The sequence below is a fragment of the Lepidochelys kempii genome, chromosome 2, assembly GCF_965140285.1.
Source record: "Lepidochelys kempii isolate rLepKem1 chromosome 2, rLepKem1.hap1, whole genome shotgun sequence".
In the NCBI taxonomy this organism is placed as follows: Eukaryota; Metazoa; Chordata; order Testudines; family Cheloniidae; genus Lepidochelys; species Lepidochelys kempii.
In genome coordinates, this window is record NC_136381.1 from 107,888,795 (window position 1) to 107,916,526 (window position 27,732).

General features: G+C 44.3%; 1 long non-coding RNA gene across 7 annotated transcripts in view; it reads left to right on the plus strand.

Moving 5' to 3' along the window:
* The window catches only part of LOC144930212 (uncharacterized), a 125,623-nt gene extending 98,100 nt beyond the window's left edge, over positions 1-27,523 (plus strand). For 6 of the 7 annotated variants that reach the window (XR_013635337.1, XR_013635338.1, XR_013635343.1 and 3 more), the window contains 2 exons: positions 3,869-3,914; positions 4,138-10,259. This is a non-coding gene — a long non-coding RNA (uncharacterized LOC144930212). Of the gene's footprint in view, positions 1-3,868; positions 3,915-4,137; positions 10,260-26,686 lie in introns of those variants that run through there. The other variant, XR_013635340.1, reaches the window with a different exon arrangement.
* Positions 27,524-27,732: the final 209 nt, after the last annotated feature.

Here is a 27,732-nt window from a genome sequence, read left to right on the forward strand (position 1 = left end):
TTTTAGTGTGGCTACAATAAACAATGTGGCCTTGTCCTTCCCTCCTCCCCCACCCCACCCGGGCTACCTTGTCCGCTACCTCTTAATTAATAAAGAAAGAATGTATGGTTTCAAAACAATAGTTACTTTATTTTGAAGGGGGGAGGGTGGTTGGCTTATAGGGAATTAAAATCAACAAAGGGGATGAGTTTGCATCAAGGAGAAACATATAACTGTCACACCGAAGCCTGGTTTGCAAGGTGGTCTGGTGCTAAGATGGGGATATACGTTCTATCGCCCCACCACAGTTAGGGAACACCACTGCAGCAAAGCCATCCAGTATGACTGCACATTTCCCAGAGTCACTACCCTTGATAACAGAACATCAATGATTGCACTGGCTACTTGGATCACAGCAGTCCCCACAGTAGACTTGCCCATTCCAAATTGATTCCCAACTGACCGGTAGCAGTCAGGGCGTGGGAAAGCAACTCACAAAGTGCAAGGGAAGTGGCTTTATGCATGCGAAAGTTTCGCAGCCACTGTGAATCATCCCATACCTGCAACACTATGCGGTCCCACCAGTCTGTGCTTGTTTGCCGAGCCCAGCATTGGCGTTCCACAGTATCATCCTGCCCCACTGCCACCATGATGTCCCAGTTGCCACAGCCTGTGCTTTCAGGAATGTCGGTGTCCATGTCCTCATCAAAATCCTCCTTGTGCTGGTGTTTCTTAGCCCAGTTCTGCATATACTCCAGGATAATGCGCAAGGTGTTTACAGTGCTCACAACAGCAGCGGTGATGGTGAACTGAGCGGGCTCCATGCTTGCCATGGTATGGTGTCTGCACGGGTAATCCAGGAAAAAAGAAGCGAAATGATTGTCTGCCGTTGCTTTCATGGAGGGAGGGGCAACTGACAACCCGAAACCACCCGCGATAATGTTTTTGCCCCATCAGGCATTGGGAGCTTAACCCAGAATTCCAATGAGCAGCGAAGACTGCGGGAACTGTGGGATAGCTACCCACAGTGCACCACTCTGTAAGTCGATGCTAGCCACGGTAGTGAGGACACACTCCGCCGACTTAATGCACTTAGCAGGGACATACACAATCGACTGTATAAAATAGATTTCTAAAAATCGACTTCTATAAAATCGACCTAATTTCGTAGTGTAGACATACCCTAAGAGTCATATTTTCCCAAACAAATTAATGTTACCCTAGGTTCTTCAGCATTATAAGCTAACAGTGAGACACCAGCCTAAACTTTGTGCCTAAGAGGTACACATGGATTGGCACATTTCCTGGAAGTCTAAGGGAGGACAAGCAACAATATTTCAATAATGTATGATAAGAAAATAACTTGTCAAATATATGCAAATAGCTATTTGGTTAACCAGGAAACATTAAAATAAGGGACTAACTTAAAATGTGCTTGTGCAGCATCCAATGGGGACTCAGTTCTGACTACGGTTTTTGGGTGTCACTGCCTGTTCCAAAAACAAACAGATCCCCCCCCCCTACACACACACACAAATCTTATAGAAATGTCCTGGTTTATGCATCACTTGGAAAAGCATGACAATTAAAAAGAGGGCCATAATTAACCATTGGCTGCATTGCTGGTCTTACCAAAGGAGGGTATAAGACTCTTGTTGATATTTATTTGTGTTAAATTTTATTTACTGTGTTTCCGGGATGGGAGTAGGATATAACTTGACAGAGGCTGGGAGTGGGCAGCAGGGGCTGGATCACTTGATGATGACCTGTTCTGTTCATTCCCTCTGGGGCACCTGGCATTGGCCACTGTCGGAAGACAGGATACTGGGCTAGATGGGCCATTGGTCTGATGCAGTATGGCTGTTCTTATGATCTGTTAGTCATTCACTAGGCCAGTAGTTTTCAAACTTTCTTTCTGGCAACCCACTTGAAGAAAATTGTTGATGCCCGTGACCCAATGGAGCTGGGGATGAGGGGTTTGGGGTGTGGGAGGGGCTCAGGGCTGGGGCAGAAGGTTGGGGTGCGGGGTGAGGGCTGCAGGGTGGGGTCAGGAATGAGGGTGTGGGAGGGGCCTCTGGGCTGGGGCAGGGGGTCGGGAGGCAGGCTCTGGGGTGGGGCCGGGGATGAGGGGTTTGGGTTGCAGGAAGGGGCTCTGGGTTTGGGGGGGCTCAGGGCTGAGACAGGCAATTGGGGGGTGGGCTTGGGGGGTGGGATTACCTTGGGCAGCTCCAGTGCAGAGGGGGTGCTAAGGCAGGCTTCCTGCCTGTCCTGGCACTGTGGACCGCGCTGCGCCCCGGAATCGGACAGCAGCAGGTCCGGCTCCTAGGTGGAGGTGGTTCCCCGTGGCTCCCCCCCGCCTAGGAGCTGGACCTGCTGTTAGCTGCTTCCAGGGCACAGCACAGTGTCAGAACAGGTAGGGACTAGCCTGCCTTAGCTGGGCAGCACCGTCCACGAGACTTTTTTAATGGCCCGGTCAGCAGTGCTGACCACAGCTACCGCGACCCAGTACTGGACTGCGACCCGCAGTTTAAAAACCACTGCACTAGGCTACGTGTAAAGTACCATTGTCTTTCCCTTATGTTATGTTCTTATGACCACATTAAACCACTTTTTGGTAGACATAGCCAAAAAAGCAAAATTAAGAGAAATTCAAAGGCTAAATTGATGTTTGACACAATTAAAAGTTCTTGCTAATAATAAATGTTATGAGCTAAATCCTGTCCTGGCCAACCCAATAAGGGAAAGCAGTAATCCCACCCAGTGTGCCCTCCTCTGAGGAAGGACTCATTTCAAGAAGGGCAAGATTTCCCAAGGAAGTCTTGCAGAACATACTGTGGAGTTCACTTTACCATTCCTCTGAGTAGGAACAAAGTTGTCTCTCAGCTTGTATCTGCTTCTGACAACAACATATGCACTTGCTGATTGAAGGACAGACTTTCTAATCCATTCATGCTCCTATTGCTGCAAAGGACTTATTTCATTTGCCCTCCCATGGGGGCTGATGGCCGCAACTGGCGTTTGGGTTTCTCTAAGGCACTGGTTCTCAACCAGTGGCCTGCTTGCAGCTCAATCAGCACACACCTCCGGCCCATGTGACATACAGGGCCATACAGGTAGCATATATATTGAGTGGATGCGATCCACATAAACACACAGAGCTGTGTATGTGGCCCACAATGGTAAATAGGTTGAGAACCACTGCTCTAAGGTATAATTTAAATGGACACAGCTAGAACATTATATTTGGCCCTTGACTATAGGTTGGCTCCTAAAAAAACTGTGCCATCCTCAGAGGACTTGTTGAGGAACAGATGACTTATGATACAAAATGGAGAAGGAGGTGGCTAGAGTGCAAGTGGGTATCAACGCTGTACAAAGCTGTCTAATTGTGTCTGTGTGCCGTGCACTAGAGAGAAAGACTGTGCCCTGCCATATGCACAGAGGAAGTGGTTCCCAGTGCTTGCTCTCTCCTTGTTAAAGCAACACATGGAAAGATTAAGCCCTTTGTTTATTTCTACGAACCCTGGATGCATTGTCTCCCTTAATCATTTACTACTTCAAAATGTTCTTTAATTAGACCAGTTTGTATGGATTATAGTAATCATAATAGCAAGTATGTAAAAGGACAGTGTTGATTGTTCTCATTTAACCTAGGAAAGAAATCTGAGCATCTCTTCAGAAATTCCACATAAAGTCTCCAAATTTTCCCCTTCCCCTTTACCCAAGAAGGGAAATAGTAGAACTATAGAAGTGCAATTAAAAATCTCCACACTATTCTCAGTAGAGCAAATGTGATATTTTTCACCTGCACTGATGTCAGATCAAATCCTCTCCAAGGTATCCAGGTTTGTTGTTAATATTTGCTTTTTCTATCCATATCTAATTTTAGCTCTTCTTGAGGAGATGGAGTCATGAGGTGAAAACGGAATTGCAAGGTACAGTACCAGATCTCCTAAGATTTCTTTGATAGGTAGGAGGGGAAGAGCGTGGGGGAAGCATTGAATAGATTAGTTGCTCAGACAGACATTCATTTTCTCAAAATCTATAGTAACAGTGTTGGCAGACCAAATTAATATAGAGAGTGTTGCAATGTGAATCCTACTCATAGTGCTTATTAAAAAATATTGTCAATCTGATAATAAGTTTTCCTATTTCTAGACCACTGCTTCTAAAAGTATGGACCCTGGATCACCGGTAGTCCACAAATCCATCTGCAGAACAAAAGATTTTGAGAGGGGAAGGAGACTGAGGTATTGGGAGGCGCCCCATTGGAGGATCTCTTAAAAAAAGTGGTCCACAGATGGAAAAGTTTGGAGACTCTCTGCTCTAATTCTTCATGTGATAACAATATTACTACTATTCTCTACTGCAGTGGTTCTCAGAGGTCTTCCTCTGGGGGTACGCAGAGGTCTTCCAGGGAGTACATCAACTCATCTAGATACTTGCCTAGTTTTACAACAGGTTACATAAAAAGCACTCGCGAAGTCCGTACAAACTAAAATTTCATACGGACAATGCCTTGTACATACTGCTCGATATACTATACCTGAAATCTAAGTACAATATTTATATTCTAATTAATTTATTTCTAATTATATGGTAAAAATGAGAAAGTCAGCAATTTCTGTAATAGTGTGCTGTGACACTTTTGATCTGATCTTTAGATCTGATTTTGTAAGCAAGTAGTTTTTAAGTGAGGTGAAACTTGGGGTACACAAGAAAAATCAGACTCCTGAAAGGGGCACAGTAGTCTGGAAAGGTTGAGAGCCACTGTTCTACAGCGTAGTTATGATTCTTCTCACTGAAGGCTTTCTGTGAAACTGTTATTTATCAAATACTGACCACATGGGTCAGTGCTGTACACATGTATTTTGATGTTTAACTCCACTTACTTGGCCCAGCTACAATCTTTTATGTAAATGTCACTGTTTTGAAGCTGGAAGTGGTGAAAACATTTTCTTGAACTTATGATTAACAACTCATTTTGGGCACCACATGGTGCCAGCATGTCAAAGGTGCAAAAGTATTAACTTAGGTGATTTAGTGGTGGGCCCCAGAAGATAAACGTGGATTTATTGTGTATGCTCACAAAATAAGCTAAAGGTATGGGTACAGTGTTTGCTCCCTAGTGAAATGGAACTCAGCACCTCCGGACAGGATTTTTTTCCCCCCTAGCCATGGGCTCAGTGAAGAACATGAAGCACTCATATGAATATATTTGTAATGGTTAGCTGAACACACACATGTATCTTGCAGGTAAGACACAGGACTTATAAAGCAGAAAAGTAGAAACTACACCACTAACGTTATTTTCCCTCCTTCCACATCCCCTATGAAGGATGCAGGAGGTTAGAATAACACAACTACAATAAACATTAGAGATGAAAAAGCTTTTCCTTGTTCCCTTGCCTCACATGAGGTACCGCAGGCTCAACAAAATATAAACTATACCAGCCAAACAACCTCAGCCCTCAGATTGCTGCAGGCTAGAAAAATAATATTACATCAAGTATGCAAACTGGCCCTGCTGAGGGGGGTATCCAGGGCTAGAAAAATAGAATTGCACCATACAGTACAAAGCAATCTCTCAAGCACACTGTAAAATGTGAATTGTCCTTACCCATATGCAAACTCCGCAGCTGCGCAGTGCACCAGGAAATTTGGGGCACCGAATTGCCCCAAATTTCCTGGTGCCCTACGCAGCTGCCTGCTGTTCCAGCAGCCAGCCCGATCCCCTGGCCGGCTCCCCTGCTCCCGCCCACTCCACCCCTTCCCCATAGCCCCCGCCCCTGCTCCACTCCTGCCCCGCCTCTTCCCACCCCTGCTTTAAGGCGTGTTCCACTTCCTAGTCCTTGCTGAGATGTGTCTTAGTCTTCCATCTCTGGTGACCTGGCTTGAAATCCATCACAAACAGATGGGATGAAAACACACAGCCTTGATCCAGATCCAAACTTTCCCTCAGCTTGGATCTGGAATTGTAGTTCAGGCCCATTAAAGGAACAGGACACATCAGGATCCAAACTTTCTCACAGTTCTAGGCATTTCTGAATGTAGGAGTTGCGGTAAACACTGTGTCTAATCAAAGTTAAAATGGGTTTGATGGTCATATAAGAGACATATCTGCCCTCGTCCCCTTGTCTACTTCACAAAACCACCACAGTCTGGTCTGATATCTTTTGCACCCTGTACTCCAGAGAAATCCAACACAGGAATAGCAGAGTCTGTTGAACATCAGCCTGGGAGTACAAAGTAGGCAAAGATGCACAGCATATGTCCCTTTTGTGCCTACATCAAGTCAGCCCTATCAGTTCTATAAAGTGTTACATTCATCCACTAAAATCGAGAATAAAAGAATCACACACTGACTTATCAGAATACTGCAGATGGAAAAAGAGCAAGTCTGGCAACATAAGTATTTCAGACAAGTCAGAGAGAGCTACTTAGGAGAGTGTAGCTACCAGTTTAGTGGGTTTTTAATTTGAAGTTTTAGTTTTGGGAGTGGGTTTTTTCTTTGAAGTGTTAATGACAAATACTGATGGAAATCCACGCAGTTCATCGTGAAAGAAAACAGTCCTCCCCTCCCCCCCACTGATTTGCTTCTGGTTCAGTCCTGCCCTGATATATTTTAATCTAAGCCAATTTGGGATGTTAACAGCATGTAAATGTGTTTTCTATATGAGCTGCCAAAGAAAGGGTTTTGAGCTGGAATTGTGTTAAGCTGATTACTTCTTTTAATTTCTTCTTAATAATACAGCATTTTTAATTGTTTGACTCATAATGATTGATGTAGCTGTTTAGAGAGCATGGGAGATGCAAATGAAAACTAATAAATAATGTCTTAGGATATAAAATCAGAACTCCTGTGCCATGGCAACAGCAAATTTTCATTACACGACCCATTCTGCAGTGTTGCTCTCTCCATATTTACAAGATCATATAGAGGAGAACTGGAGAAGAGAGAGATCCTATAAGCAAATACATCATTTTGCTAGAAAATGTGATTAATAACATATATCCCCGCATCTCACAGTGAGCGTTTTCTCTTTCCATTCCATGAGATGAAATCCTTCCCATCTGAGTGCCTCATATGCTATGCAATTTGCATTCCCCCATGCTGGAAAATACTGACATCAACAGGAAAATGGAATATGTTGACCCTATCATCAGCCTGAGAAAACTCTACATTCACTTTCATTCCAATGCTGCAGTGGGCTGCCTGTTGGAACATTCATGGCCATTTAGAAAATCTTTCTGCTAAGAAATCTGCTATTTTCCCCAAATACGTGTATTTCTTCACTGCTGTTTTTCTTTGATCTCATCTCCTCCCTTCAAAACTCATGCAAACTACTGTAAACAAAACAGCCCAGAAGCTCGTATCACCTTCACTCTAATAATTTTAGGGCTAAGGTCCATAAAAATCAGGGATAGTGTAATGAAATCTTTACAGGGCCATATTTCAATATGCAAATTAGATAGTTACGTTTTCTCCATTCACAGCAAAGCTAGGTATCAGCGGTACTGTGACAAAATGTGAGTGAATATGTTTGGTTCAGAATGTGACACTTTATTTAAAAACAAACAGCAAACACACACATACAGCCCAGGGCTTACTTACAGTGTTTATAGCTCTTAATTATCTGCATTCACCCCACACCCCCATCTGAAAATCAGTACAACTAATGTAGTCTCTTAAAGGAAGGCTCTTTGCCATAATTATATTTGCTGTTTCCTCTCCTTTCAAGACACTTTGGCTGTAGACAATTGCCATTTACTCTAATTTGTTAGAGAGGGAATATTTCTCTGGGTAGTGGACTTTCCATAAGAAGCAGCAGATAAAATGAGAACTGAATTACACTTCTTGAGTGGCAGGCTCTCTGAAGCAGTTACAGCCTAATTTGAATACTAGACAGAGGGACCCGAGAGTTGATGGTAGCTCAGAATCTGGATTTGAAGTGTTAAACCTACGGCAGCCATGATTTGTACCACTGGGAAGTTTTAGCATGAGCACACTGTGGAGATTCCATAGTATAGGCTATGCTGTCCTAACAGTTAAGCTTCGGCATGCATTAAGCCTTCTGTTCAGGGATGAACTCCATCAGGCTTCCCAGTGATGAAATGGAAATAAGTAATCCACATAGCCTACCTATAGCCTCCTGGTGTGTGTGTGTGTGTGTGTCTCATCTTTGAAATTATGGCTTCATCACAGCAGTTTGAACAGCTGCATAAAGTTTATACAAAACACAAATGCCAAAAGCAAATCTAACAGTATTTTGCTCATTCTGATTTTTTAAAAACACGTTCTCACAAGATAAAAACATTTACACTGCACAAACCTGGAGGAACTACATAAAACAACCATGTAGAGCAAAGGTGAACCCTTTTTTAAAAAAACAGGAAAAATCAATATAATTTCCACCAAAGCTTTAGACATGCAAAACCCTGTATTTTACTGAAGTTTGTATCTGACTGAATTCACAGAACCAAACTATACTCCTAATAGTGTGGAGAGCATAGTGTAAGGAAACCACATTCATGGCAGCAAGGGAGGATTATTTATATTTCCTGTAATTGACATAAAGCACCAAAGGGTAACTAAAAGGTGAGATTTGATTTTCTATCCACAGTTTTCTGATTTCAGTATTGAGCTGAGATAATTCATAAGTGATACACCATTATAGGATTGTGCTCAACAACTTTCACCATCCAATTTTAATTAAAAACATAAACAGAGATTGGAAGGAAAATACTAAGTCTTTTCCTTTCCTAACCCTTTAGGTCATCCTAGAATCACAGTCATGGCCATACTTTCAAAACTAGTTGCCTAGGTTGTGCCAATAAAAAAACATATCCTCAACACTCACATTTGTACATCCAAAAAGGGTAATTGAACATACAAAAAGGTATATGTGCAGTTGGTTGTTTTGTGAAGGTAAATGCTGGGTCTACAGGTGCAGCGGACATGCATGCATGCAGATTTGGTGGGAAGAATTAGAAGCAGCCATTTCATAAAATTTAGCCTTGATTAATTTTAGTCTCAACCTCATGACCTCCCTCTTGGACTCACTCCTGCCCCTTAACCACTGCCTACTACCTTTCAACCTGTGTCACAAAATCCTACTACATGGATTTCCTTTTCCCAGTATCTCACTTCCAGTTCCTACCACAGAAGACCATGACAACATTCTTTCCCATATCTCTCGGCCAATTTGCCTTTCTTAAAATACTCCCAATAGCCTGTCCCATTCAGAACCCTTTGGTAAAATTTCTGAGACCAAGACCATCAAAAAATGCTGACACTGTCCTACAGTCCACACCTACACCCCCTTCTTTTAGTAATAGTTAAGATCTTCACCCTGTTGTAGCTTGAGAGTGAACAGTACATTATGAAATTAAACTGGATTATATAAGTCTGTTATATTTCCACTATGGATCTTTAGAAGGTTTTCTGCCACAAGACAAAATACCTTGAAGGCTGATTCCACTTAGCAGAAGAGTTTTACACCCAGAGCTTGGAGGGGGGAAAAAACAAACCCAACCCTGCTGTTATAATTTTCCCCACATGCTGCCTGTAATGCTGTATGGAATCTGGGGGACACTTGAGGATATTATGAATATCAAATATTGTAAAATTGCAATGAGTTGTGCCAGATATGCCATGCAAGGTATCTGCAAAATTGTTATAATTTGCCAAATATGATACTCTTGTTTATATGTTTGTATCACCTTTGTATTATGGGTTATAGATATGTATGTATGTCTCTATTTCAAAACTTGTGCTATGCTTCTGGGTAACACCCCAAGACAGTTTCAGCATTGCATAGCCTAGTGGTTCTCAAACTTTTGTACTGGTGACCCCTTTTACATAGCAAGCCTCTGTGTGCAACCTCTTTTAAATTAAAAACATTTCTTTACATATTTAACACCATTATAAACGCTGGAAGCAAAGTCGGGGTGGAGGCTGACAGCTCGTGACCCCCTCCCCATGTACTAACCTCATGACCCCATGAGGGGTCCTGACCCCCAGTTTGAGAACCCCTGGCCTAGCCTGCTTGATGGCCCATTAAGGACCATCAGCTACACAACTGACCCATTGAGAGAAGGCAAGGGATAAACCTTGTGACTCAGCAAGGCATGCAGGGGCATGCCCATGGACAGAACTCTAAGTCTTCCCAGCCATGATTGTATCCTGGGTCAATCCTCCTTGCCTTTCCCTTCCCAGTCCTTTACCTTTTTGTTCTTTTGTCTCTCCCTCCAGCTTATTTAAAAAAAAAATTCAGTAAGATACTGTGTGTGTGTGTATGAAAGGGGAAGCTTATAGGAAGTGAAAGCATTAGACTACTGTAAATATGTACATAAAAGGAATCTTGAGCATAAAATACACACACGGTGTTCATGCTAAAGGCAAAAGCCTTTTACCAACCATGATCACTCAAAGCATACTAGAAGAATGCAGTAGATGTACAACTACAGCCATAACCTTTGATTTGTTCCTACAGTTCAGAAACTAGCACTGCTATAAAAAAGAGCAGAGTTATAAGAGCATTAAAGGAATTAGGTTGAGCTCATCAGGGCTTCCCTTTTGCTTTTTAGAATAGCCACTGCATTAAAAAAAAATATTCTGAGTAAAAGAATCTTTCCATATGTGGCTAGATAATACTGAACTCTGTTTCCACTAAGAGCTTTAGCTCACATGGAAATAATTTTTTAACTAGCTGGGAGTGGTTCCCTAACAGTTCCTGAAGCTGTTCCCCTCTGCCCATATCCCATCCACCCTGGCTCATTTTCGGAGCTACACCCAGTGTGCAAAGTGACCTCTGTTCATAAGCTGACACACACTGTTATTCACTAAAAGAGGGGAAGGGCATAAGTGACCACTTACACACACTAGGAGATTTAAAGCAGGATCTGCACTGTCAATATGAGAAAGTCATGAAGGACAATACATTCTTAGTGACACTATGATGAGTACAATGATGTTATCTTTACACTGTATTGCTGCAACATGACAATGCAAGTTCATACAGATGATATAAGAAAACTGAAGAGCCAGTTAAAGTAGTATGTGGTTTATTTAAAATTTCAATTCTGTAGGCCCCGTCACACAATACACCATAAGGCAACAGTGTCCAATAGAAATTCAATGCTAGCCACACTGCTGGCCACACTTGTGGTTTTGAATTTTTCTTATTAACCACATTATAAAAAAGCCACATGCATTAGCCACAATTCAATAGCCTATCAGCCACATGTGGCTAGTGGTGAACATATTGGACACCGCTGTGATAAGGTCACAAAAAGAGGAATTATATGAAAAACTACAGATGGGGAAGAAACCTCAAAACAAGATTGGATATGCCACAAAAAATCAGTTCTTTAACCTATTCAGATTGAACCAATATCACCCCTTTTCATTTAACCCTACTCCAATAGCCTATTTGACCTGTCATACCTTACATTCTTTAACCCCTCCCTTGGTATATTTATTGGGTATTGATATGAACATAAAAGTACTGAATACCAGCGAAAAGCTCTTGCTGGATTCTTCCTTGCTAAACCAGGGAATAGTTTATAAAGGATAAACTGTTCAAGTTGTTGAGGCTAAATTTAGAATCTGGTGTGTGCATGTGGTGAGTCACAATCCTAATACTGCAAAAGATGTAAGCAATTAACAGAATCAACCATAACTAATTATTTCCTACAGTGTAGCAAACATAGAATAATTTGTCAGGAACAGCCACCAAAGTAAAATAGTATTGATTGGTTACAAAAACAAAGCAGTATTTTATTTAGAACAGAGAATGACAGAGAGATGGGGCTGAATATTTAAGACATGTATTGGACAGGGACTTACTGTCTTTTCAGTCCAGCAATTGCTTATGGCCTTATAAGTGAGAATAACTGAGCCCAGAAGTGCAATAGAGTATCAATAGAAGATAGCTCATCCATACTACAAACCAAATGGATCAGTTTTTTCCCCCATATTATTCAACATCTAAGTAAAGTCACTGGAATAGTTGGTTAAACATGGTTTGAAGCTCAGACAACACCCAACTCTAAAGCTCTTTTATGTCCAAAGTAAACAGCACATCACCCAGCATTCTCAATGTCCAGCCAAAATTAACACCTGCATGTAGAACAGCTGGCTAATGCTGAACTGGCAATATGGAGGGGAAGCTGGTGAGATACTATGAAGAATTCTCTTTCTCTGTAACAAACCCGATTATCAAGGGCATCTGTCATATGATTGTTACTTGGTCTGCAGCTGTGGGGTCCTTTTGGACTGGTCAGTACTTCTGGATAGTCAAACAGCTGTGAAGGCAAAAACTGTCCACTTCCACCCACAACTGACAAGAAGATAGTGCCCCATTGTGTCAGTCACAGACCAGGTCTGTGATCTCTATGTTTGAATATTGCAACTCATTGGGCCTGAGCCTTTGTCTGGCTCCATCGCTTTGCATTGTTGGAGAGGCAGTAAGGGGACGGTAAGCTGGCATAATAGGTGGCTCTTTGCCAACTGCACCTGGCTCTCACCCTAGCATAAGGAATATTGCCAAAGTGCATTAATCTTTGGCAATCCTGCATTACCAAAATGGTTTGTAGGGTTCTGAGGCTGCTCTATTTTCTCTTTTGAACAAGCCCCAGTTGTCCTCTGGATCAGAAAGGCGGAAAAGTGGCAGAAATCTGCCTATGTACCCACTTTCCCTTTGGGTACACCAAGCAGTGTTCAACACCCCTAAGGATCTAACCCATTATGAAGCTAGATAGCCTGAAAAATCTCCAATTAGTACGAAAAGCAACAGCTCATCTACTTAATAGCTTAGATCACCCACCCTGTACTCTGCTCCCTGCATTGGTTCTTTGTTGATCAGAGTCTAGTTCAGAGTCTCTGATACCCATGGGATTGTCCTTGCACACCTGAGAGATTGTCTTGCGCTCTGCAACCATGACTTCCTATGACACTCGGGTTCCATTCGAAAAATGTCAACCAATGGGAGAAAGAAATTCCACCGCATCTGGGTTTAGCTTATGGAACTCACTGCTGAAGTAAAGTAGTAAGAACAAGCTCAAGCCTCACCATCTACAGAACTAATTGCAAAATTTATTTCTTTAACTTAGCTTCAATTCAATACATTCTACACACACAAAAAAACCCAACAGATGAATAAAGCTATTTTTTCTGTAGGCTGGGAAGGAAGAAAATGAGAGTTTATTATTAACATTGTTGTTGAATACTCTGGAGGTGCCCAGATATTTCACTCATTTGTAGACAAACACTTGGCCCATGTATATGTTATTAATGTTCAACATAGAAGTTTCAAAGTCAGTTATGTTAGCCTCATGCACAGATAAGAGGAGGATACTTACCTGTAACGAGGTTCTTTGAGATGTGTGGTCCCTATTTGGTTTCCAAAATATGGGTGCGCGAAACTGGAACAATTTTGTACCAGTGTCCATTGACCTGCCTATGTGTCTTCCTCATGTCTGCAGCCGAGGCTATAAGGGGTTGACACTGCCCAGTATCCCTCTTACCACTAAGCAGCGTGATCCGTAGCAGAGGGGGGATGGAGGGCGGGTATTGGAATCCAAATAGGGACCACACATTTAAAAGAATCTCTAGTTACAGGTAAGTAACCCCCTCTTCTTTGGAATCCCTATATGGATTCCAAATGTGGGTGAGTAGCAAGCAGTGATCAGCATGGAGGTGGGTGTGAGGACTTGCAAGAAGTTATAGTCTGCAAGACAGCGTGGCTAATGGGCGCATCTGCAGCCGGGGCAGTGGCGTAGCGAGAAATAAAGATGTAGACAGAGCTCCGCAAGGCAGGCCAACGTGGAAGAATGTGCCCGTGTAGAGTGAGCTGTAACCCCAGGAGGAGGAAGTATCTTAGAGTGTGTGTTGCATTTGTAAATGCAACAGGAGATCCATTTGGAGATGCGCTGCAAGGAGAGGGCTTGTCCCTTGCAATGTTCAGCAATGGCAATGAAGAACCTGGGTGAAGTGCGAAAGGCGTGGGTGCGTTGCTGATAGAAGGCTGGTGCACAGTGGATGTTGAGAGAGTGCGAAGTGCTGTCTCTGCAGGAGGCATGAGGTTTGGGATAGAAGGCCAGGAGGTGGAATGAGGACACCACATTAGAGATGAATTTGGGGTGCAGGTGTAAGGAGACCTTATCCTTGTGGAAGATGGTGTGGAGGGAGGTCAGCTATCATAGCCACCAATTTTCAAACACGTCATGCCAACCTGTCAGCTATCAAGATCATCATCTTCATTGAGAGCTGGGAGAGAGAGAACATTGTGAGGGGTTGCTTGGCGGGCAGAGAAAGCGATGTTAAGGTCGCAGGAAGGGGTAGGTTTGAGCACCAGCAGACCTTTGAAGATACAAATGGTGGTCTGGTGAGTGAAGACAGAGCAACTTTCCACTGGCGGGAGGAAGGCACTGAGTGCCACCAGGTGGACCCATATGGAATTGTGGGTGAGGCCCGAGAGTTTGAGTTGGAGAAGGTAGTCAAGGAGAATAGGAATGGTTATGGAGTCCAACGGGTAATGGTGGCGATGAGCCCAGGTGGTGAATTGTTTCCATTTTGCTTGATAGCAGGCCCTGGTAGACAGCCTCCTGATGTGCGTGACGATCTCACACATTGGGATGGAGCATGCCCTAGCTACTCGTGAGCTCCATCCAAACACTAAACCGTGAGGTGGAGCGGGCTCAGGTTGGGGTGCCAGTCATCCCTAAGCCTGCGTGAGGAGATCCAGATGAGTGCGGAAGCAGATTGGGGGGCAAGCAGAGAGGTGGAGGAAGTCTCTGAACCAATACTGGCAAGGCCAACAGGGAGCTATTAGTATGACCATCCCTCGGTCCCAGTGAATCTTGTGCAGGACTTGCAGGAGTAGGGGAATGGACAGAAAGGAATAGCTGAGGTCACTGGTCCAGGGAAGGAGAAAGTCATCTCCTGGAGCAATAAAGGGGAGTTTATGGTTCTCGCGAAGAGGTCACAACTGAGCAGGTCAGAGCCAGGGGAGGAATCAGACATCCCTGCTTCACTGCAGAACTCCGGATCAGGGACTGAGTGGTGCAGCACCCTGCCCCCGAAGGAGACCAACTGTGGAGAGGAGTTATTGGGACTGCTGTACAGCAGTTTATCCTGAGGAGACTGAGGACCCATGGACTATGGAGCCACCCCAAGGAAGGGTGGGAGGAAGTTACCCAGGGAAACCAGGTTTCAGAGGGGTAGCCATGTTAGTTTGTATTAGCAAAAACAATGAGGGGTCCTTGTGGCACCTTAGAGACTAACAAAATTATTTGGCCATTAGTCTGGTTGGGTTGTCGGGAAACGAGTCAGTGTGTTTCGGTCACTTCCCCACTAACCCTGTGGCGGGACCACTCCCCATTGTTAGGGCCCTGGGCTGGAATCCAGTGGAGTAGGGTGGGCCCGGGTTCCCCCATCCCCTTGCTGCCAACCCCAGCCTTGGGTGGAAGCCTACTCACCCTAGGCCAGCAGGCCTGTACCCTGTTTTGTGGTTGCCCCAGCCAGGAGGCTTTGGGCCCCTAAACTGTGTTTGCTGTCTGCTCCAGCCCGAAGGCTGAAATCTAAAGACTGTTGCTCTGCCCCACCCAGAGGATCAGAGCCACTAGCCTGTAAATTGTGGTCTGCCCCTGGCAGCAGGCTTAGGCTAAAGATTCCCTGTTACTCTGCGCTACACAGAGACCCAGAGCTACATATGGTAAATTACTGCCTGTCCCAGCCAGGAGGCTGGGCAATAGATTGTGTGCTGCTCTGTCCTGAACATAGGGTCAGATCCCTAGCCTGCTAATTGACTGCTTGCTGTTTGATGTAGTGAGGCAGAGTGGCCTCCCTCCGAGCCTGACAGGGAATGACAACCACAGAACCACTAAACCTGGGTAATGTCCAGTACCCAACTGTCTGTGGTGATCTTGCCCCAACTGTGGGCAAAATGGCCCCCAACGATGCAACGGAACACTGGATAGGAGAAGGTTTGCAGGTCTTGGCGTTGGAGTCAAAACTGCTGCTTACACTGGAGGTGTGGGAGGGTCGATGAAGCAAAGGTGGCAGTGGCGGAGTAGAATGGCTGCTGAGTGTGATGGTGGCTTCGGGGTGGCTCTTGCTGGCATTGAAAGTAGGATGGATGGGGGCATAGGGATATGGGCAGAAGGACGGCTGCTCTTGCTGATGGCTCAGGGCTGTGATGTAAATGCCAGGTAATCTCAAAGTAGCACAAGAATCCTTGAGAGAACGGAGAGATTCATCCGTCTTGTCGCTGAAAAGTTTGTGGGTGTGAAAGGGGAGGTCCTCAAGAGTGATCTGGACCTTCTTATGGAATCCAGAGGATTGGAACCAGGAACCCCAACAGAGTACGATGCTGGTCGCCAGGGAGCGGAAAGCAGTGTTGGTAGCACTCACCGCTGCTTGAAGGCCTTTGACCACCCAAGTCTCCTCATCCAGAAGTGCCTGGAATGGTTGCTGCTTGTCCGACGGCAGAAAATCTTTAAACTCTGAGAACTTGGAGTACTTGTGAAAACTGTATTCAGCCAACTGGGCCTGGTAGTTGGCGATACGAAACTGGAGTCCTGTTGAAGAGTAGACCTTCCTGCCCAAGATGTCCATTTTCTTTGCTGCCCTGTCTGGCCAGAGAGGTGGACTTGAGATGTTGTTGGTGAGTGTGTTCTGTTGCTGTGGGGACCACCTTGGAGTTAGGGTGAAAAGGAAGTCCGCCACTTTACACGGGGTGAAGTATCACCTGTCCGCGTGGGTGTAGGGGCACAGGAGGCTGGCGTGTGCCAGACATCTGTGTCAGTTGCAAAATGGCCTCACAGATGGGAAGGGCTGTCTGGGAGGGTCCTTGTGGTTGGAGGAGCTGAAGGTGCATGTCCTGGACCTCTTCCACCAGGAGTCAGAGATCTGCTGCAACCTGCTGAAGCAGCTTGTGGTAATACTCACGGTCATCAGGAGGGGAAAGGGAGGGTGGAATCAGCACCTCATCTGCTGATGATGAGGCACCAGTGGAACCATCGACTGCACCACCTCTTCCTCCTTTTTCATAAACTGAGGATGATGCACTGTGGACCGGGGATGGCCAATATGATGCCACCAACAATGCACCACAGTCCTGGTATGGGTGGCCAGTAGGGTCAAGCGTAAGGGTCTCTGGGATGTGGTGGACCCAGTGGGTATCGGTACCATGGCTCGGCGATGGGGTCGTAAGCCAGAGGATAGGGTGGTTTGCACGTAGGATCCAGACTATGAGACTGGACAGGCGAGAAGGAGGGGTTCAGCTCTGAGAAGCCATCGGATTTGGAGGATGGGTTCGGCAGTGGCAGAGCTGATGGTACTGGCAGTTTGAGGCGAATGGAAGGAGCGTGCCTCTCTGGGAGGAGCACTAGAGGTTCATCCACTGGAGGAGGCAGGACCCAGGTGCCCAGGGCACCCAAAAGCAGCGGGGAACTCAGGTATGGTAGCAGCAGCTCTGCAATGGGCAGCAGTGGTTCCAGGCAGCCAGGTGTTCAGGGGACCATGCGTGGCAAACCGGAGAAGCCCGACAGTGTTGGTGGCGCAAGCGGCGGACTCAGCAATGATGGCGCCAGGATGGTGACTGTGGCTGGTGGTGGCACCAGTGGATTGCATCAGTGCTTCTCTTTGTGCTCCATCCAGGGCTTCTTGGGAGCTGGACCAGTTGGGTCCATGTGCAACTTCTCACCTGAACTGGCGTGACTCAGGGACGCAAAGCTGCATTGAGGGGCAGTCCTGGACGGGGATCAACCCTTATGCCCATGGCGATAAGGGAGGCAACCTAGTGACAGAGGATGTGGAAAAAGCTAATGTACTCAATGCTTTTTTTGCCTCTGTTTTCACTAACAAGGCCAGCTCCCAGACTGCTGCGCTGGGCATCACAAAATGCGGAAGAGATGGCCAGCCCTCTGTGGAGATAGAGGCGGTTAGGGACTATTTAGAAAAGCTGGACGTGCACAAGTCCATGGGGCCGGACGAGTTGCATCCGAGAGTGCTGAAGGAATTGGCGGCTGTGATTGCAGAGCCACTGGCCATTATCTTTGAAAACTCGTGGCGAACCGGGGAAGTCCCGGATGACTGGAAAAAGGCTAATGTAGTGCCAATCTTTAAAAAAGGGAAGAAGGAAGATCCTGGGAACTACAGGCCAGTCAGCCTCACCTCAGTCCCTGGAAAAATCATGGAGCAGGTCCTCAAAGAATCAATCCTGAAGCACTTGCATGAGAGGAAAGTGATCAGGAACAGCCAGCATGGATTCACCAAGGGAAGGTCATGCCTGACTAATCTAATCGCCTTTTATGATGAGATTACTGGTTCTGTGGATGAAGGGAAAGCAGTGGATGTATTGTTTCTTGACTTTAGCAAAGCTTTTGACACGGTCTCCCATAGTATTCTTGTCAGCAAGTTAAGGAAGTATGGGCTGGATGAATGCACTATAAGGTGGGTAGAAAGCTGGCTAAATTGTCGGGCTCAACGGGTAGTGATCAATGGCTCCATGTCTAGTTGGCAGCCGGTATCAAGTGGAGTGCCCCAAGGGTCGGTCCTGGGGCCGGTTTTATTCAATATCTTCATAAATGATCTGGAGGATGGTGTGGATTGCACTCTCAGCAAATTTGCGGATGATACTAAACTGGGAGGAGTGGTAGATACGCTGGAGGGGAGGGATAGGATACAGAAGGACCTAGACCAATTGGAAGATTGGGCCAAAAGGAATCTGATGAGGTTCAATAAGGATAAGTGCAGGGTCCTGCACTTAGGACGGAAGAACCCAATGCACAGCTACAGACTAGGGACCGAATGGCTAGGCAGCAGTTCTGCGGAAAAGGACCTAGGGGTGACAGTGGACGAGAAGCTGGATATGAGTCAGCAGTGTGCCCTTGTTGCCAAGAAGGCCAATGGCATTTTGGGATGTATAAGTAGGGGCATAGCGAGCAGATCGAGGGACGTGATCGTTCCCCTCTATTCGACATTGGTGAGGCCTCATCTGGAGTACTGTGTCCAGTTTTGGGCCCCACACTTCAAGAAGGATGTGGATAAATTGGAGAGAGTCCAGCGAAGGGCAACAAAAATGATTAGGGGACTGGAACACATGAGTTATGAGGAGAGGCTGAGGGAGCTGGGATTGTTTAGCCTGCAGAAGAGAAGAATGAGGGGGGATTTGATAGCTGCTTTCAACTACCTGAAAGGGGGTTCCAAAGAGGATGGCTCTAGACTGTTCTCAATGGTAGCAGATGACAGAACGAGGAGTAATGGTCTCAAGTTGCAGTGGGGGAGGTTTAGATTGGATATTAGGAAAAACTTTTTCACTAAGAGGGTGGTGAAACACTGGAATGCGTTACCTAGGGAGGTGGTAGAATCTCCTTCCTTAGAGGTTTTTAAGGTCAGGCTTGACAAAGCCCTGGCTGGGATGATTTAACTGGGAATTGGTCCTGCTTTGAGCAGGGGGTTGGACTAGATGACCTTCTGGGGTCCCTTCCAACCCTGATATTCTATGATTCTATGATGCTTCTTATGCTCACGCCGCGGCTTGTTAGGCTGTAGCACTACTGATGGAGCTGGTGTCCGGGAGAAAGATGGAGGGGCATCCAGTGGTCCCAGATCCGACTGCACACGTTGGGGCATAGCCTCTTCCATTAGAAACTTACGGAGACGAAGTTCCTTGGCTTCCCACGTATGGGACAGGAATTATTGATGAATGGAGCAGTGGCTGACATTGTGGGCTTTGCTGAGGCAGTACAGGCCCGGTGCTCGTTGCTCACCAAGAAGGACCATGGGCATGAAGAACAGTGTTTGAAGCCAACTTGCCGGGGCATAATCCCCGGGAGGGGAGTTCTCCCTAACGGGGGAAGAACTCTGAAAGCAAACCTAACTAAGTACAAGACTAAGACGTTACAACAACAAGAGAAAATACTATCTACAACTATATACAAGAAGGAAGAACAGACAACCAACTCTCTTAGCTAGGCTAAGAGTGCAGAGGAACAGAAGTTCCGACTCTGGCCATGTGGCGGTAAGAGGGAACTGGAGCAGCATCGGCCCACACAGCCTCTTACAGCCTCTTATGCATGTGTGGATCAATGGACACTGCTACAAAATTGTTCCAGCTCCAGCTAATGGAGCACATGCGCACCCATGTTTCGAATCAATATTGGGACCATCACTTGAAAAAGAACGTAAAGTATCAAATTAAATTATTGATAAACTGAATTTTCTGCTAAATATTGGATCTGGTTTGCATTTCAAAATGAGAGTTCATTAGATTTGTATTGCAGTTGATTATCTTCTCTTAGGGAGCTGATTCTGGAAATGTCATTATCATGTAATATATATATATATATGCATTGACACCTACTTTACACACAATTCCCAGAAAGCAAATATAGGAGCTGACATAGTGATCTAATTGAATTTTACCTGCCAGTTTTGACCCATATTTATTTAAATCCAACTTAAAAATGTCTTCCAGTTAGAACATCAGTATGCTGAAAGTCAAAAGGACAGTCCAGTCGACTATATCAAGTTACTGCTAACTGTATGGATATTCCATTTTGCTAATGTAATTTCCTCCAATTAATATGTCTCTTTAGTAATATGTTTGGAAATAAATAACTATAGGAAAGAAATTAAGACTGAAGCAGATTAATATAGTTGGAGATCTCACACATTTTTTTTCCAGGACTATACCATTAAAACGTCTATGTTGTTTTCAGTACAATATGGTACCGCTTAGTCTAGATAGTTATGCACTTAAATTGAGATACGAACTACCACAACATAAGAATACAACTATACTGGAGATGGAAGGTGTAATTTCCAGCTAAAGCAGACATACCTTAGCTCCAACTGAGCTAGCATGCTAAAAACAGAAGTGTAGCTGTGGTGACGGGAGGGGATAGCCCCTGAGTATGAGCCCATCGAACAACTCTAGGTATGTACTCAGCACAACTAGCCCCACCTGCCACTTGCACTGCTCTGGCTACACCTTTATTTTTAACACACTAGCTGGATCACAGCAAGTATGGGTGTGTCTCCTTGATCCTGAAATTACATCTCTATCACCAGTGTAGACATACCCTAGAGCAGTGGTGGGCCTGCCACTTTCCGTAGATCCCATTGGTTGGGAACGGCAAACCGCGGCCACTGGGAGCTGTGGGGGGCCATGCCTGTAGACGGTCAATGTCAGAGAAATGTCTTGCAGCCCGCAATCAGATTACCCTGATGGGCCACATGCAGCCTGCAGGCTGCCCACCACTGCCTTAGAGGACATCACTGGCCAGGCTCCCTGTCTTCCTTTGGAAGTGAATGCCTCCACCATTATTGTTGCCCCTGAGGACACAGTGTGTGCGTACACAGTGTATCCTATCTCCCTGCAGGAGTGAATCTGGCTCCTACTTGCATCTAGTGGAGACTCATCCACACTCCTGTCATTTTGATTTACACGATCTTTAACACAATATCTACATTTCGGTTAGCTTGCCCCAGTCTTACAAAATCCTGTGTAAACAGAAGGGCCATCATCTTCAGAGTTGAATCAGAAGTAACTTCTGAAATGGGTGCAACTCTCAACCAGTGAGTGAGCAGTGGGCCAACAAGCTCTCCTCCCTCCCCGCACCTCCTCATATCACATGATCCAAGCATGATCAGCTATGGTTTCTGTAAACATTCCTGATCTGGACAAAGTAGTGCTGAAAATAATGGCTTAGAGACTTAGGGAAAAATCCAAAATTGCTTCAGTTAGGTATGCTGGGGAGGAGCAGAGCAATGCTGGCCATGTAAACGGTCCCTCAGCTATCCTGCTGGGCACAGGGTAGGGGAGCTCAGATAGCCTGCCACCAACAGCATAAACCAGGAGCTTGACTATTCCCCATGCTGATACATGACATTCATTTGAGGCTTTCCTGCCAGTCATATTAGTCAGACAGAGAATCTTCCTAATACTATAGAAAGTGCTTCCCATGCTACTGTTACATGGGTCCAGAGAAAGGAAAGAGGTTCCCTGCAGAGGAAAGACTCAAAGCAGACTTAGACACACAGTTGATTGTGTGAAGATACGGGAAATCCCTGTTAAAGGAAATATCACTCAGCCACTGGCCTCTAACATGGCAGAGGGTGGTTACTTCCTCCATGTCAATAAGAAAACACCAGTTCAAGTGGAGCCCCTGAGGTACTCTGGTGGGGCAGCATGTACTGCTGCTGCATCTGTTGTACCTTCTATGTACAAACAGAACTTCAGCCTGCATGAAATGCAACTTTAAAAAAACAAAAAAAATTAAAAATATTTGTATATTCAAAAAGATATCATGCAAAGTTCTGGCTCTTAAGTGTCACAGGGGCCACTCATTGTTGGGGCGCCTCCTAGTGGCTGCATCTGGGACTTGCTCTTTGACACTCCCCTCTACTGTTCACTGCACACCCTGCTGCCACTCTCTCTCTGTGACTCAGGGTGCTCTGTCTTTGGTCCTCCACCCAGGTTACTGTGCATTTGCCCTTCCTCCACATCGTCCCTTCACTGTCCAAACTATGCCACTTCCCCAGTGGCTAGTAGGGAAACCCGGGCCCATCCCCTACTCCAGGTTATAGCTCAGGGACCCTCTAATCAGTGGCCAAGCTCTACATCTTCTTAAACCTTGCTGCCTTTTCCCTGAGCCTTTTCCTATGCCCTCTCCACTGTCCAGACAGTGGCTACAGACCCCTTTCCTGCAACCCCATTCTACTGCCAGCTTCCTGGTTTCATGGCCCCACCTGTTCCTTCCCAGCTGGGTTCCATCATTATTCAGGGGTTACATAGGCCAGCTAATTCCCATCAGCTGTAGCATATCCAGTTAACTGGCCTTTCCTCTACCTCATTAACCCCTTCTAGACTGGTATCAACACCCCATCACAAAAAGCTACATCAGAAAAATGGAGAATGAGGTAGAGGACACTCTGCAACAGCTACCAGAGAGATGTTAAACAAGAATAGCTTCTTCTACTCCAAGAGTTGAGGTTTATCTCCAATGGAAGAAGCAGAATGTTAAGAAGGTTCCCTGTGGCAAAGCAAAGAATCGGAGTGAATGCCAACAACTACAGTATAAAGAGAGAAGGAGTTTGCAGCCACAGGACCTTTATTATATCTGGATCCACCACTTATTTCTCTGTGTTTCTAAAATACACTTTGTTCCAAAGCAAATAAAATGTGGGTTAGTGCACACTGACGCCCTATAACCATACCAGGCAGTGACAATGTGCTTTGTGTATTATCAGTCAGAAAAAACTTGCCTGGTTGCTACTACTATTTTTCAACTTGCATAAGTTTGCACATTGATCGTATTCATTTAATGAGACAGAACAGGTAATTCTTGAGATGGTGCTTCAGGGAACTATTCCTTCAGTCTAACGCACAATGGAATACTGTTTTATTGCTCCCTCCTTTCTCCCCCCCTTTGTTTTGTTTCAAAGACTTACTTTTAAGTATTTATTTTAGTGTATGAAACAGCTGCTTCACAGTAAGACAAACTTGGCAACTCTGACTGGCATCAAAGCTTGTGTGACTTTTGTAAGGTATGATTTATAGCTCCCTTTTTCTTGAACAGTACATGTAAAAGCCAAGAGTATATAATCCTTTTGGATATCAAGACTCCAAAGTTCTATATTCTAGCAATAGCCAGCCTGAGGCAACCAGCCAATACATTTTTTGTTACATTTTGGCAACATTAAATTTCCTTACAGGGCTGACATAATCCTGGAAATATTACAGAATATCCCTATTTTTCATGATTGGTCAGCTCTATACTAGTGGAGCAGGTAGGTCACTGAAAGAAGAGTATGACACCACCATAACAGATGAAATGCATTTTAAAAATAACCTTTTGTTTTTTAAATTAAAATAGTTTTTAATGAATCTCAGATAATATTTAATTTTAGAAGCAGCAACAAAAAAAAAGTTTTCATGTGAAGCACTTTCATATAACTGCAACCTTAAAGCTGGGTAGTTTTCCTAAAACCACCACATCACAAACAGTGCTTAAACATTAATTCTGGCAGACAGCTTCGAAGGGGAGTATTTTATTAACCTGTTTGCTACACCTGTTGCTTTCCTCTTTGTTTACAGCTACTTATTTGTTCATTTTCTTTTTGTACTACTTGGTCATGGGCAACATAGGCAATTCAAATGGTTCTTAATTGAAAAGATCAAATATATGTCTGTTATTCTATTTCACTATAAACAAAATTCTATTTTAAAAAATCTTTTAAAGAAACGAAACAAAAGCACCACAGCATCAGCTTATTTCATAGCAGTCGGACAGAAGGTCCTAAAGACTGAAATGCTGATAATTTACCTTGCAAAGAATGTAATGAAGGTAAAATGATCGTTGTTAAAATGAATATATTGAAAATCTGTACTGCCCAGAACTCAGCAAATAGCTGAGCACCTATGGTGCTGAGCACACGTTATACGAAGGCATTTACCGCTCTGCAGAACTGGGTTCTTCGTGTGGCATGATGCTCAGATGAATCTTCCTGAGTGTAACTGAAGTTCTGGAAGGGATGCATGACCACAGTTATCCTATGCAGAACCTTTGATCCGTTCAGTTCGTAAAACATGTGCAGGATATCAACACATTGACTTGGTTTTAGTGCCCTGTTTGGCTCAATTAGAGAAGTACGATCTTTTACTGTAGCTCAGACTGAGCTACTCAAAAGCAGCACACTTTGAACTTGGGATGGGAGGATGGGTTTATGGGATGGGTTTATCAAATCAATAGCTCTTCCTTTTGGTCAGTACAGAGTGGCAGTGGAGTACACAATTCTTCATAAAGGAGGACAGTGGCTGCAGCCTAGGACTTGTGCACCTGATATGCAGAGTCGTAATTAAAAGTGGGGAAAATAAGAGTAATATCTGACTGATATTCACCAAAGGGACAGAGCATTAGATCTATGAGACGAACTCACTCAAAACCTGGTTGTCTATATGGACTTCACTAAATATATTGCAATACCAGTTGTAAAAAAAATCCCACTAACTTTTAGCAGAGAGAGCTTTCACTCTGTTTCCATAATAATTAACTATCAGATACAAGACCAGATCAGAACCAAAGGGGTGATGCATCTCTCAGGAATGGAAACCACCAAGCCTGAGGCAACTGCAAGGATACAAAGTGCTATTTTGGTCAACTACTGCCTAACTTGGATTCCTGATCTCACTCACATTCAGAGCTTGAAGGATTAGTTCCATGCAGACAATGTTAGCTTATTGGTGACAAAAAAAGATTGCTAATGAACCAAGCCTCTTAGGAGGTGGAGAATCTTTAAAGATAATCCTTTTCTCTGCAGGGAAGAGCTTTTCTTTCAATTAATATATTTCCTTTCGTAAACCTAAGAGTTCTTAGAGGACAGAAAAGCATTGGGATAGTGGGAATTTTGATAGTGGGATGGGGAATTTTGATTCATTCTAGGCATTCCCCTCTTGGTCTTGGTTTGCAGCACTTATGGATAGGGTTTTAAGCATCTCTCTGCCAAATATTTAACAGGCTTAATTCATCTTATCACAGGGAAGTTGGCATGACTACAGTTTTCCAGCTGACCTTAGAACAGGCATCTGATGGCCTGTAGCTACATAATTTGAAGAAATCACTATCCAAATCTACAGATAAAGCCTTTGGGACATCTGCGGAGCTCCCCAGCATTGTATTTGGCAGCAAAGTAGAAAGTGTCCAGGCCACATTTGTTTTATGATGATGGTAAAATCCTATCCTGCAGCCACTCAGCCATTCTTTCCTCATATGTTAGGATAATTTCTTAATCAAAACAAGGCTTAGAACTGGCCCGTTCTATGGAAGAGGTGTCTGTGTATGCATGAAGTGGAGAAGGAATATCGATAATTACTATGGTGAGAGAGTGCAGGTGTTGCTGTTTGACTGACAGCAAGTTCTGCAGTGACTAATTAAAGCAGCTATAAGAACCCCAAGTCTGGAAATAGAATTAAAACACTTAATGTCATATGTTCAGAAGATCAAGCCTCTTATTTGCTTTAGACAAAGCAAAAGTTATAGTTGTGTTTGGCAGTACTGACTATTTTTAAAAGAAGAACAAAATATACACTCAGACTTCATCGTCCCAGTTTTCATAATATGCCGACAGGTGCTGTTTTCAGCAGGTTCCCTACACTTCATATGACAGAACTACTATAAGGAACAACATCCTCCCCTTGCCCCGCATAAATGGCACATAACCAGCAGTTCCCATTGTTCTCCAGTCACTGACCATTTACCATTACAAATACAAGAAAAGGTTAAAACATGGAAACCGAACAATTAAAAGCTGCTAACATAGAATCACTATAGTGCAAAAATCCCCCAAATTCTCCATGTTTCTGTGCAAGTGTTGCTAGAAGTATTTACTGTACCACTTTGGTAGGACATGACAGCTATTCTTCCATGTAAGTGTTTCCAGCTGTCCCGGTCTCCCCATCTACCACATGTGCCATAGATGCAGGAAGCATATCTAGCTGATAGACAGATGGTTGAAAAACATGATCAACTATTTCTTTCTCAGCTCTACCTCAATTTCCCCATCTGTAAAAAGGGGATAATGACACCCTACTTTTAAAGCACTTTGAGATCTAACGATGAAGAGTGCTAGGGAACAGCTGGGTATTATTATTACTACAGAAATATTATCTATCATCTTTTTTTGGTCTTGTTTCAGGTCTGCTATGAGCCCTTTTCCCAAAAAGCAGTTTCAAGTAGGATCCAGCATTTGTACTAGCTAAAAGAACACGGGCGTTTGTCTCACAGTGTCTTGCAGTCAGAGAAACCAATAGCTACAGAGTCTCAGCTCCTACAGAGGAGCTGCGACTGAATCTTGAAGTGACTGGGCAACCGATACTGGAAAGATGTCAAAGCTACATTGACGCTATTGACGGCGCTGTGACCTTATGCATTAAATGAAGGAGATTTTGGTGAAGTTTTCAGTAATGCATCCAGAACACTGGAAAAGTGTATGATAGTGTTTGCTGGAAAAGCAATGTATTAATACCGTAAATCTGTCTGGATTCTGTCAGGCCAACATTACTGTCACGGAAAGAAAAGGAAGATAGTGCTATCTGTGGATGGCTTGATTTCTCAAAGGGGATATTAGAAATGATGAGTATGTAAGTCTGGACACCACTTGGAAAGGAAGAGAGGCTGGATTTATCTAGGGAAATGAAAGAGATGTGAAAGAGAGATGGGGAACTGTGGAAGGGAAAGGAGTGGAGGAAAGGATTGGGCAGAATTAAAGGAAGATTGAAGAAAATTAAAAAGACAAAGCAGAAGCAAAAGCAAAAAAATAAATAAATAATGGGACCAACATGCTGTTTGCTGCCACTATATTGTTCATTCTACAGGTGGTGTAATCCCCTCCCCTCCCGTCTCTGTCCTGTCTATTGGGATTGTAAGCTCTTTGGGGTACGGACTGCTTACTACTACTGTGTGTTTGTACATTGCTTAGCACAATGGGCCTCATTCTTGTTAATCCTTTGGCACTACTGTAATAAACATTATTAATAATAAGATATTATATATATGGGTTGTTCATTTCATTTTATTTTAACTTTATTTCTCTTGCAAAAAAAGAATTATTCCAAGCTGTTCTGTGTCCATTGTCAGTCAGTGACAGGCCTGGTGTTTATTTCAACCCACTATAAGCCTAGGCATGGGAGAGAGGGGAATATCCAGGCTGATCATGTTTCTTGGAATGCAGGGAAGGGAAAA